Source organism: Mesoplodon densirostris, chromosome 2 (genome assembly GCF_025265405.1).
Source record: "Mesoplodon densirostris isolate mMesDen1 chromosome 2, mMesDen1 primary haplotype, whole genome shotgun sequence".
Classification (NCBI taxonomy): domain Eukaryota; kingdom Metazoa; phylum Chordata; class Mammalia; order Artiodactyla; family Ziphiidae; genus Mesoplodon; species Mesoplodon densirostris.
Genome location: NC_082662.1, coordinates 1,298,279 through 1,310,898, shown reverse-complemented (window position 1 = coordinate 1,310,898; position 12,620 = coordinate 1,298,279).

Genomic DNA, 12,620 nt, shown 5'->3' with positions numbered 1-12,620 from the left:
GCCCCATCCACCAGCTGGAACACAGAGCCGGAGGGGCGGGCGGACCCGAATGGGGCCTTCCGTGGGCCGGCCCCACGAGGACGGACACTGTACCCTCCAGAGTCTCACCGCAGTGACGGGCACCCTGCCGGCCTCTAAGGGCCGACATGTCTGGCACCAGCATGCTGGCCTCACCACACCTGGGCTGAAGGTGCCACTGCCCCCCAAAGTAACAGGGACCCCCTCAGAGAGTGTCCAGCCGCACATCCACCAGGACCGTGGCCCCGGCCCCTCCTTTACCCCTGACTCCCCCACCCCTTCCTTCCCCACTGCCCGCCTGGGGTTCAGCCTCCAGGCCCTGAGCGGGAGGGGGGGTCAGACAGGCGCACTGGGGGATGCTGCCGGAGCCCCATGATCCCCAGAGGGAGACCCGAGTGGTCAGGAGGCTACAGGTTTGCATGGAGGTGGGGTGGGAGCCCCCAGGCTTTTCACAGCCCCAGGAGCAGCCCCCCGCCCCGCTCCTGAGCCCAGTGACCCTGGGGCTGGGCGGGGCTCTAGCCAGGGAGGAGCAGACCGGCCCCGCCCCAGATGACCAGACCAGGCTGCTCCCTTACCTAGCAGGCCAAGCTGCCACTGCGGGGACACAGCCACGCTGCCGCCAACCCAGAGGAGGGCCTCTGCCAGGCAGGCCACCGTTCCCTTGGTCCGGCTGGGGGTAAATGGCCAGGGGACAGACATGCCCCGATGATGGCCAGGGGTGGGCTCACGGAGGCCAGAGAGGGCCAGCCCCCAGCCCCACCTCAGCGGCAGGTCAGGCGGTGGCAGGCAGCCCAGGGGCTCCACGGGGCCCCCTTCTCTCCTCGGCGTCTTCCTCCCCGTCACTGCCCACCGAGGCCCCCGCAGGGCTGCTCCCAGGCGCCTCTGGCATTGGCCTCTCACCTGCTGTCCCCCATGGCCCCCGAGCCAGCCCACCCACCACAGAGGGGTCCCAGGAGAAGCAACGCCCCAGGCCTGAGGTGGGGAAGCTGCAGGGCCTCTGCCCGCCCCGCCCACCCTCTGACCAATCCTCTGCGCTAATCCAAGCCTGGATCCAGCCCAGCTGGCCAGAGGATTTAGGCCAAGGAAACTCCCGGCCGGGGACCGGGAGGGGACCAGGCAGGTGGCAGTGTCGACCAAGGCCCCAGGCCACCAGCCCCCACGCCCCGGCTGAGTAACGACAGGCAGGAGAGACAGGTGGTCTCCCTGGTGACCTGAAGACCACAGCTGTAAGGCCTGGGGTGATGGTCCTCATGGGACCACCCACTGGGGCGCACTCTCAGGCCCTACCAGGGGGTCTCCCTACCCGCCTCCGCAGGCTGGATGCTCGGCTCCATCCCAGCCTGTGCCCCAGGAGAAGGCCCTGATCTCACCCCACATCTCTCGTACTCCAGGGAAACTCCGAGTGGATTCCTGAAGTCCCAGTGGGCCTGGAGGTGGGACGGAAGCAGTAGTATCCTGCCCCCCAGCACCCAGCTCCCCGTGGGCTGGCGCCCGAGAGCCAAGCTGGGCGGGCCTGCCTGGCCAGGCCTGTTTGGCCCACGGGGGACCCTGGGCCTACTGGGCCCCTTTCTGCTGCGACTACCAGCACTGGCTGAAGGGTGCAGGTCCCCAAGCCTGGGTCTAGCCCTCTTTGTCTCCGTCACCCAGCGCCAGGCCCCTGGCATGCAGCCACAGTCCCCAAGGACCAGCCCCCAAGACTGACCTTTCCCAGCGGAGGGGGCACGTTCCTCACAGCATTCTGCCCCCAGAGGCTGGGCTGGCCTGGGCCAGCTGCCCTGCTCATGACCGACCTGTCCTGGGGGAGGAGGGCCGGGCCTAGGGGAGACCCGCCTGCTGCCTGCTGACCGGACACAAGGCCCAGTCAAGGCCACCCAGCTAAGGCCCAGACGAGGGGCAACAAGGAGAGGCAGAGTGGGCGGCACCCCCTCCTCTTGTGGGGCAGGGGCTGCTGGGCGTCGGAGGGCAGGCCAGCCTGGCAGACAAGGGGCACAGGCCGGGGGGCAGAACCCCACCCCAGTCACGGCAGCGGGGAGGACTGGGGTCTTGCCCTGAAGACCTCACGTTCCTCCTGCCGCTGGGCCCACGAGCCCCCAGCCCACCTTGTGCCCCCTGCCCAGGCACTGCAGGGACAGCATGAATCCGTGTCCCAGGCCGCCTGTGGCAATGCTGGGCCTGCACCCCCCAGTCCTCACTGCTCCTGGGCTGTACCGGGGCCATCAGCCTTCCCTCCCCAGCCACAGGGGCGGAGCCCGGGCCAGGCCACAGAGCCAGGGCCAGAGGGCACCAGAGGCCAGGCAGCCTGGGACACTCCCTTGGGTCCAGGGTCAGGGAGGGTAGGTGGCGCAGGCTCTGAGGAGTCAGAACGGGTCACCTGGGCTGACCACAAGAACCAGGGTCCCGTCATCGACTCAGAATCAAGTGCCTGAACCCAGTTAGGAGCTTTGCCCAGGAGGCACTGGCTCCGTCCCTGCAGGAGGTGGCTCTGCACGGAACTGGAAAGGGGACTCCGTCCTGGGCATCCTCAGGAAGACGCAGGCTGCCGGAGCCCCTGTGATGGGCGGTGGGGGAAGGGGAACCAGAAAGCCCCGGGAGCATCAGGACCGGAGCAAGGCCAGGGATAGCCCCGGCCGAGGCCCAGTGGTCCACACTCTCGGTGCCCTGGGCCCCGTGTGATACCCACCCCTCCTTCCTGCTGACCCTTCCTGCAGTCACTGCCCTCATCCCGTCCGTGGCCCTGGACCACACACTCCCGCCCCAAAGCCTGCGTCTCCTCGAGCCCAGCTCACACCTGGTCCCTCCTGCTCTCCCCTCCCCAGAGCTGGCTCCAGTCTGGAGGTGCCCTCGCCTCCCCCCGCAAAGCTCCCCCACCCCAAGCTCTCCCGCCAGGCCACGCCCTTGGGCTCTCAGCCACTGGCTGATCAAGGGTCTCCCGCCGCCACCCCGGGGGGCTTGGGTGCCCCCATCTTCCTGGGCAGGAGTTCTGGGAGGGGGCCCGGCCCCTGCATCCCAGACTCCCTGAGTCTCCACGGCTGCCCCAGGCCGTAATCCTCCACTGACCAGGCAGATGAGGCCCGGCTAATCTGCCTCAGGCAGGGCTCTGCTCGCGAGGCCGCTGCCCAGGGGACCCCCGCTCCTCCTCTGACGCTCCAGGAGTCAGGTGGGTGCAGAACCACAGCTGCTGTGCAAGACGGGGATGCCCCAGGGCTGCAGGACGCTGGCGGGGAGCACCCCTCCCAGGGGTGGCTGTGTCACCTGCATGGTGCAACCGAGCACACTGGGTGCAAAGGCCACGCCCCCAGTAATTGCCAAGCCGGAGGTGAACCCCCTACAGGCCCCAAGCCCACATGGCTCAGCCTCCCAAACCAGGAGGTGTGGGACCCCTGCCTCACACCCCCAGCAGCCCCCCAAAGGTGCCAGGCCAGCAACACCAGCTGGGACCCCCACTCCCACAGAGTCCCACTTGGGGCCCAGGTCCCAAGGCCTGAGAAACAGCCCCCCAGGGGGCTGCCTGAGAGCAGACTTCGGTGACCCCTGGAGGGAGCAGGGCCTAGCACCCCACCTGGCCCCATAATGGGGGCCACAGATGGGGCCCTGGGGCGCCCTTCACACCTGGGCCAGGTCCACCCACCCCCACAAAGGCAGGGGAGCCCACCGTAACCTGGTGTGCTCCCCCCACTGCCTGGGACCCACGCACCCTTCCCCGGGGTGGGGGCTGCCATTCTTCACAAGGCCCCAGACCCCAACTGTGGTCCACGCCCTCGGTCAGGGGCCTCCCTGCTCGAGCCCGGACACCTGCTGCAGGTGCCCAGCCCGCCGCCCTGGCCCAGCCGTGTGGGACTCAGGTGGGAGGAAGCAGTACACCTGGCCTCCAGGCCCTCGTACCTGTCCCACCCTGAACGACAGGCCCACCGGGAGGCCTGCCCTGCACTGGGACCCCCTGCACCCCCAGGCCAGGACAGCTGGGGGCCAGCTACCCAGGTCAGGAAGGGGCAGGAGGGCTCTGTCGGGGAGGAGGTTCCCCAGGCCCCTCCACCCTCACGCCCACCGGCACCCAGAGGGGCACCACGTGCCGGGCCCTCCCCTGTGCTCCCCTCTCCAGGTCCTGCCCTGTGACCCCGGGTGATTCCTTCAAGGCTTCTCACACTGCCTTGTGGCTGCTGACAGGACCACGTGTGTTCGCCTGCACGCTGTGTGCTCCAGGGAGGGGACGTCCCGGGCCTGTCCGGCTCTGCCCCTGCACCAGCTGGGACCAGGCGCTCGAGTAGGGGTGGGCACAGGGCCCAGGCCACCAAGCCAGCTCCAGGAGGTGACACGGAGCCGGCGTCTGGCCTGGCCGCCCAGCCTTCTAGGGCTCAGCCTCACCAGGCAGCAGCGCCACCTCCAGCCGCAGAGCCTGGCGCAGACGCGCCCGGCAGACGGGACGGGCGGGCCAGCTCCCGAGGCGGGGAGAGAGCACAGCACCCTCGACCCCGCACGACCCCCGGGGGAGAGGCGCCTGGGGCCCTCCTCGCCTCGGCCGCTGCACTGCGGCAGGACCGCCGCCCAGGACGCCTGGCCCAGCAGCCGCCAGGAAGCGGAGGCCTCAGACGGGCCTCGCCCGGCCCCCTGTCTCAGGTCCCCCAGCTGTCAGAAGGCGGCCCCCAGCCCCCGGCTCCTTCCTGCCCCAAGCCCCACGGAGGATGGCGGGCGGCTGCAGGACACGGGCGGCCATGGCTCCAAGGAAGGAGCGCCCTCGCCGTCAGAAGCCCGGTAGCTCTGGCTTCATTTTGTTTTCATGGCCGAGACTGATCTTGTCCTAACGCGGCAGCGACGAGGGACCAGTGGCAGCGGCATCTCCGCCTCTCCCCCCGGGAAGGCTGGGAAATCAATTGACTCTTCCAACAACACCCACAAATTACACCCACAGGCTTCCCAGCGCGAGCGCACACACGCACACGCACACACACACACACACACACACGCACGCACGTGCGCACGCATGGACCCCTGCGGAGCCGCAGGCCCGCCCCAGCAGGGACACGCCCTGTTCTCTTGCCCTTCGTGGGGCAAACCAGCATCTGCCCTCCCTGCTTGTCTGCTTCCAGCCCTTTCCTCCTCCGAAGCTTCTTTGCCTTCTTGAAGGACCTTCCAGTGGACCCTCCCCGTGTCCACTTTACTCAGAATGGTCAGTAACAGCGGGACACACAGTGTCCTCAGCCCCCCCACCAGCCTCCCCCGGCACTGCACGGGGGGCCCTGCTCAGCGTGCAGTAGGCGCTCAGACAGTGCTCAGGTGGAGAAGGGGAAGGAGGCCGGGGCCTCCAGGAGGGAGAGACAGGCCCACTCACGTGTGGTGGAGATTATTTAAACGTTTAGTCTGAGAAGCGGCACGCCCCCGCACGTCTGGGTGTCTCCTCCCCAACTATTTTTATTTTATCAGGGAGTGTGAGCTGCCTCCTTCAAGCCCACCCTCCCAGGCAAGACCTCAAGGTGGCTGTGCTCCAGGTCGGGGAACACAGGAGCCCTGGCTGGCCCGAGGGGTCCGCACCACGGCAGTGGGGCTGGAGGGTCCTTTGGCCAGGTCAGCAAGGCCTGGGCCTGGCCCCAGGCAAGCCTGGGTGAGAGCTGAGGACCCGGGGGGCAGGGCAGCAGCCGGGGAGGGAGACGCCCTGTCACCAGGATGAGCCCTTTTCCTCCTGCAGGGCCCACCCCCCACGGGGCAGGCAGCGGGAGAGATGAGCGTTCGGTGGACAGGGGCCTGGCCCCCCTGTATCGTCCAGCTGGGCCGTGAGGAGGGCCAGAGGGGGACGGGGCGTGAGCGGGCCAGGCTGCTTCTGGCCACCTGCCCTCTCTGGGCCTGTGCGCTAGACCTTAGGGAGTCGGGGACAGAGAGTGTCCTAGAGGGTGGGGACGGACTGGTGGCCAGCCACGCTCCATCCAGCAGGCCGACTGACCAGCCGGGCTGGGCCTGCACTTTCCACCTGCCCACAGAGGCCTCTGGTGCTCCTGCTCTGGGTGGGGACGGCAGCAGCCTGCTCCACTGGCCCCCCAGCCGGTGCCCTGAGCTCCTTCCAGGATCAGCCCTGGGAAGGCCAGCGGGAACTTTCTGTCCACCACCCAACAGAGCGTGACGGAACAGAAGGGTTCCACAGCTGTCCCAGCCTCCTGTGGCAGTGGGCACTGGTGGACAGGACACTCTCTGAGGTAGAGGGTGTCCAGTGCCCGCACGTGCCCCCTGGACAAGCCCCTTCCCCCGCAGTGGGCCCCCACACTGACATGGAGCCGTCTGAGCACCACGGGGGTCCGGGGGGTCTGCAGCACAGCGGAGTCCCAACGTTGGGCCTTCCTCTGCCCACCCAGCAGAGCCGGGGCCTCCTCGCACTGGCAGGGACAGGCCCAGCCCTGGAGGTCCCCCGCTCAGCTACAGCGGCAGCATTAATCACATCCAACAGACCTTCAGGAGAGGACTCCGCTAGCAGCTGTCCACGGCCTCCCGTCCTCAAAACTGCCCTGGTGCCTGTGTTCTGGGGGCTCCTGCCCTGGCATCACTTGGGTGAGGCTGCGAGGGCGGGCAGGCGGTGGGGGGCCGAGGCTGGTGCCGGCCCACATCAGGAGGGGCCCAGGGAGCCCCAGCAAGTGACTGCAGAGGGAGAGAGAGGCTCACAGCGGCACCGGGGGCGGGGGGCACTTCCCTGAAAAGTCACCAGATGGAACCTGGTCCGCCTGTGGGGAGGAGAGGAAACTCCTGCAGGGGGGCAGCTCCAGGGGAGGGGTCCTTGCATTACTGGCCAGCCGGCCCCGCCCCAGCCCTCACCTGCCCAGACCCGTGCGGGGAGTCGGGGGGCAGCAGCTCGGGGGGCAGCAGCCCGTGGGGCTGGACGGCCACCAGGCAGAACCACGGGGGAGACAAGAAACAGAAGGCTGAGCCCTTCCCCCAGCCCGGCCTCACCTCCCAGCCAGGGTGGCCAGCCACCGCCAAAGCAGCTGCCGCGAGAGCCCAGGGGCCTCAGCACAGAGGGGGTGTTCCAGAACCGGGCAGGTCCTCCAAGTTTGACTAGTGTCCCACGTCTCGTGCAGGACGCCCCTCCCACCCCACTTGGGGGCTGGGTCAGCTGCCTGCCCCTGCTCCTGCCCCGAGGGGCCCAGTGGACCTGCCTGGGCCTCACCCTGACTCCCCTCCATGAAGCCCCCAGACGCACACTGCTGACCGGGAAGGATGCCCAGGAAGAGCCGCCTGCACCCGGCCCACGGTCAGCTCCACCGCGGGGGCCTGACCGCCAGGGAGAGCTTCCAAAGGAAGCAGCAGCTCGGCTGAGGCAGGCCCGGGGCGGGGGCCAGGCCAGGTCCCGGTCAGTGTGAAACCGGGACCGCCCTGAGTCACCTGGAGGCTTGTCTGCGGGTCCCCAGACCTGGGCAGGCTGAGGGGACCCCCAGGACAGGGTGGCCCTCTTTCCCTGAGCGGTGGCTTCATCATGGCTCCCGAGGACCCGCCTGCTGACGGAGCCTTCCTGGGCCACCACGCCTGCATTCCCATCCTTGGGACACTGAGCTTGAGGGTCCACGGGCTCTGCCGCTGCTTGAGCAGGCAGACTCCTAGCAGCTCAGTGCCCTCGGCTGACCGGCCGGCACACGAGGCCCCACCCTGGGACCCTCCGCACACGCTGCCCCGGCGGGTGGAAACCCTGGTGGAGGGCTGCCCAGGTGGGTGACCTCCTCTCCCCAGAGCTCGCAGGAGCCACAGAAACATCCTGTCCTGGGGCGGGCATCCGCTGCCCCACCTGGAGGCCCACGCCCACTGGCCTTTCCCACACGGGACGTCCGTCCAGCCCGCGGGAGCCCACGAGCTGGAAGCAGAGTCCCAGGAAGAAACAGAAATTTCCGATTACTCGTGCCCCACCTCAAGCCCCCTCCCACCGACAGCTCTCAGAGAACGTGGAGCCGGCCCGGGCACGGCACAGGAGGGGGCCCCGCATGCCCCTCACCCGCACCCTGCCCCTGGAGAGGGGTGCTTCCCGGTGGGGGCCGGACCACTGGCTGTTCAGTAGACAGGTGACAGGAGAGCCGAAACCTCGGCCGTCGGCTCATCAGCTGTGCAGCTGGAGGCCGGACCCAAGACTCCAGCCAGCTGCTCCATCCTCAGCTGCACGTTTGAGACCGCTCCCTCCCCGGGAGGGGGGCCCAGCACGCTCGGCCACGCCGCTCATCCCCACACTCGAGGCTGGCCGAGCCCTCAGCCCAGAGGACAGGGCACGGAGGGGGGCTCACGGAGGCTCCTGCTGCCAACCCCCTCCCCAGCCCAGGCTGCTCCCTCGCTGGCTGAAGACACTGGCTATGTCGGGGCTACCTGGACCTTGGGGCCCTGGGGCCACATGGCAGCAGCCATTCCTGCACCGTCTTCAAGCGGGCATCCTGCATCCAGCGGTTCTGAACGAGGCCGGGCCGGCCCAGGACTGTTGATTCCACAGAGTTCTCTGCAGGCCAGATTGGCAGGAATGTGCTGGGCCAGGCCCTCCCCAGGGACCACCCACCCATGGGAACCCTGCCCTGCACTGGGGGCTGCGGTCAGGGAGTGGGTGCACCGGGGGTGGCCTGAGCACCCGGCCGAGCTGGGAACGCCTGCACCACCAGCCCCGTGTGCACACGCCACACTGTCCTCCGCTCATAAAGGGCAACTCATCTCAGGATGCAGGAGGGGACAGGCGTTCCCAGAGCAGCCACGCAGGCCAGGCGCACTCTCCTTAAGGCCACCCTATGAAGGCAACCCCCTGCTGCCCCTCTCCTCCATGAGAGGCTCAGAGAGGGTCAGTGCCTTGCTTGAGGTCACACAGCTCATCAGAGGCACCAGCGGGGACCCATCCTCAGTCCGCCTGGTCGTAACGCCCCTGCCTGCTACACATGCTTTCCAAGGCTCCCCAGGCCCTCCCCCGCGTCCATGCCAATCAGAGGGCAGAACAAATTGGGTCCAGAGCAACCAGGATCCAGACAAATCACCAGAAGGCAGCTCCTACTGCCCTTGGAATCCCAGGCCTCAGTCAGGAAGTTCTTTTGCTGCCTGACCCAAGTCACTCCTGCTGCAGCTGTGGCACCGGCCCCCCTTCCCTCCCTGCCACTCCCACTCCTGGTCCGGAGCACGTGCTGCATTGGGGACAGACAGAGACCCTCTTTGGAGAAGCTCGGCCCCATCCTGTCCCTGCAGGACAGGCCCTGACACCAAGCACCCGGCCCCTCTACATCCAAGCTCCTTGGTGCCGGGCAGCTCCGGGCAGCCTCAGAGGGCTCCCGCCAGCCCTGATGATCTGTGCTGTCTGCCCGGAGCAGCACCCAGATCAAGACAGCATGACAGATTTGAGCAAGAACTTGCCCACACAGGTGCCAGGGTTCAGCAAACAAGGGCAGGTCCCTCAGGTAGAGGCTGCCGCTGCCCTGTCCATGGTGCTGACAGAGGCTCGGGGCTGCCTCCACGGCCTTGGATGGGGACAGCGTGAACAGGCTTGGCCCCTGGGTCCCACAGGTCAGGACACCCAGCTCGGACCCCCAACAAGGCTGAAGTCCGTTGGGGGCAGGGTGGCGGTCAGGGGACTGTGTCGGCTCTGACAGGGCACCGCCCCCTGCTGCCCACCGGGATTGTCACCACCCTTCAGAGTGGATGCCAGCACAGGTAGGGCTGACGTGGGGGCCAGAGGCCGGGGGTGGGGAGAAGTGTGCGGGTGTTGGTGCGAATGGGGTCGTCGGAGAGGTCCCTGGTCGGGGGCGTCAGGCACCGCCCACGTGGGGTCGGCGGGTCACCGAAGGGCAGCTCAGCACCTGGTCCTGGGCTCCCCACGGGGCCGATCACAGCCTTCTTCCTTGAGCCCCTCCTGTCCCCCTTACCTTGGTCCCGGCTGAGCCCGCCAGTGTCCCCGGGCACTGCCATGGCCCACAGGCTCCACCCCGACTGCCACCGGCACAGCCTGAGGGGTCCCCAGGCAGCGTGCAGGCCCCGTGTGTCCCCGTGTCCAAGCTGGGCAGCCCTCGCGTGCCCATGCCCGATCAACGCGCTGCCCGCCCCGGCTGCTGCGCTGCTGCCGGGACCGCCCCGCCCGCGGGTTCCCCGCCTGCCTTAACCCTTCGCTGCCACTGCCGCCGACAGGCTGGGAACCACAGAGGGTGGAATGGTGCACACGGGGCACGTGTAGGGGTGGGAGTGGGGGGCAGGGGGCGCGGGCGGAGGCAGGAGCACGGGGTGGGGGTGGTGCTGTGCTCTCCTCCAGCAGGGGCTCTGCCCACCACCCTGGCTGTTCCTGGCCTCCCTCCCATCCTCCAGGTTGGCCCTCCTACCAGAGCGGGAGACGCTTGCATCCCCCCAGGAGCCAAATGTCCCCCAGCTGGCATCCCCCCACGTCACTGCACAGAGCCTCCTCCCAGGCCCATGGGCTGGATCCAGGACAAGTCACCCCACCCCACAAGGGACCCCCACGAAGGCTCGGCGCTTCAGAGGTGGCTAGGGTGACATTTCACTGGCTGTCCTGGTGGGGGGTGTGCAGGATGACAACAGCGGGGGTCCCAGGGCCCCTGGTGACAGCCCAGCCCCCTCGGCATCCAGATCCCTCCCGTGCTCCCCCCCGCCTTACACGCATCCCAAAGGGAGGGTCCTCCAGAGGCCTGTGGGGGCTGGGAGGTGGGGGGGGCTGCTGGGGGTACCAGAGAATAGCCCCCCACGCCCGCCTCTGCACGCCGCCTGGAGGGGTCCTGCTGGGAGCGAAGCCGGGGGCAGAGTCTCAGGAGGGCAAGTGCCAAGCAGCCCCCACCTGGTCCCGATCCCCAGCAAAGCCCGCCTCCCCCCGCTGTGCTCTGGTCTGACCTGCTGCATCCAGCATTTGAGGGAAATTACATTTCCCACATCAACAGGAGAGATTTCTGTCCCTGGGGGGCTGTTGGGAAAGCTGCCACTTCTGCCCGAAGCCCCGTCCGTCAGGGCTGACTCACAGCCCAGGGGGTGGCCTGGGGAGGTTTACGGGAATGGGGACCCTGGTCTGGGGATGGGCAGGCGGGCGTCAGGCCTGAGCAGGAGGGCCTGGGGCTCCTCAGGGCTCTCTGAGTTGCCGCCTTCCAAGGGGTGACTGCCTCCTGCCAGGCAAGGCACCCAGGTGCCGACGGGAGGGGAGCACGTCAGCTGTCACCACCACCGCCTGGATCCCACCCAGGGAAGACCCAGGGCCCACTGCCCAGCTCCCTTAGAGGGGCAGCCGTCCCCCCTTGGCTGCCCTCCTGGAGACCTGGCCCTTGGGCCAGATTGGCCAGCGCCTGGGCCCTGGGGACCTGCCCTCGTGACCTGACACTGTGACCCTCCCGTGTCCACACTGGTCGTGTGTTTGCTCAGCACAGCCAGGGTCCGAAGGGCCGGCAGAGACCACGGAAGGGAGGGGCTGCACCCTCCCTCCGGCACCAAGTCTGACTGAAGCTCCCGCTGGTGGCAGCAGGAGGGGGTCCTACAGCTGAAGCCAAGGACAGGGGTGCAGTCAGTCCAAGCAGTGGCACCAAGTGCAGATGTGCAAGAGCCGACCAGAGGCCAGCGAGCGAAGCGGGGAGGGGCGGTCCAGCAGCCCACACCTGGGTTTGGTAAGTCCGGTCGCCTCTGGGAGAGGCCCAGCAGCCCCAAACTCTCAGAAGAGGAGAAACCGAGGCAGGGAGAGAGGGGACCAAGGGAGAGGAGATGAGAGGCAAAACCAAAGCCAGACCCGAGAGAGTGAGAATGCGCGGGAGGGCGTGCGGACCACAGGGTCCCTGGGGGAGGGGGCTCTGGCTGGCCCCGCCTCGTCTCCCTGGAGTGCGAAGAAGTCGGATGAAACTCAGGTTCAGGTTCTAATGAATAATCCATCGGTGTCGCTAGCCCCACCCACCACTCCGTTACCTGGGCCTGCGATTCAAGGCGGTGATTAAAAGCCGCCTACCGGCACATGTTCATTTGCTTAAGATTCTGATCTCCTAAATCTCCTTTCTGGGCATTTAAGCAAAATTCCACCTTTGAGAGCCTTTGGCCTGGCTAGCAGTGGGTGGGAGGAAGGGCCTGCCGGCCCCCAGGGGTTTAGTTTCCTTCTTGTTTGAGGAAGGGGACTGGAATAACAGTCAGGTGATGGGGGGTGGGCGCGGGGCCCCTGTCGCTGGGGTGGGCACCTTGTGCCCTTGAGCCCCACCTCTGTCCCCGGCCGGGTGCACTGCCCCTTCCACAGCCTAAGCTGCCTCCCTCCCACCACCCTGCTCCTGTGTGCAGCACCCCGGCTTCGGGATCAGGCCCAGCTGCGTAAACCTGCCTGACTGGGAGGCAGACGGCCTTGCTCAGGCCTGGGGTTACACCCAGGGTGGGGGCAGTGGGTGTGGCCTCACAGGTCAAAACAGTGGAGGAGGACTGAGTCTAGAGCAGTCGTCCCCCTACCCCGCCTCTGGGATGGGGTCCCTGCGTTCCAGGTCTAAAGCGCTGTGTCCGGACAGGGGCCAGTCTGAGGATGGACCTGGCCATGAGCTCCAGCTGAGTCCACCCAAGCATTGCCAGGAGGAGACTGTGCCCTAAGACGTGGAGGCCAGCCTGGACCTTGGACCCAGAGCCCTGGGTTCCCGGCCAGGCCTGTAAGGGGACAAACCTCATGT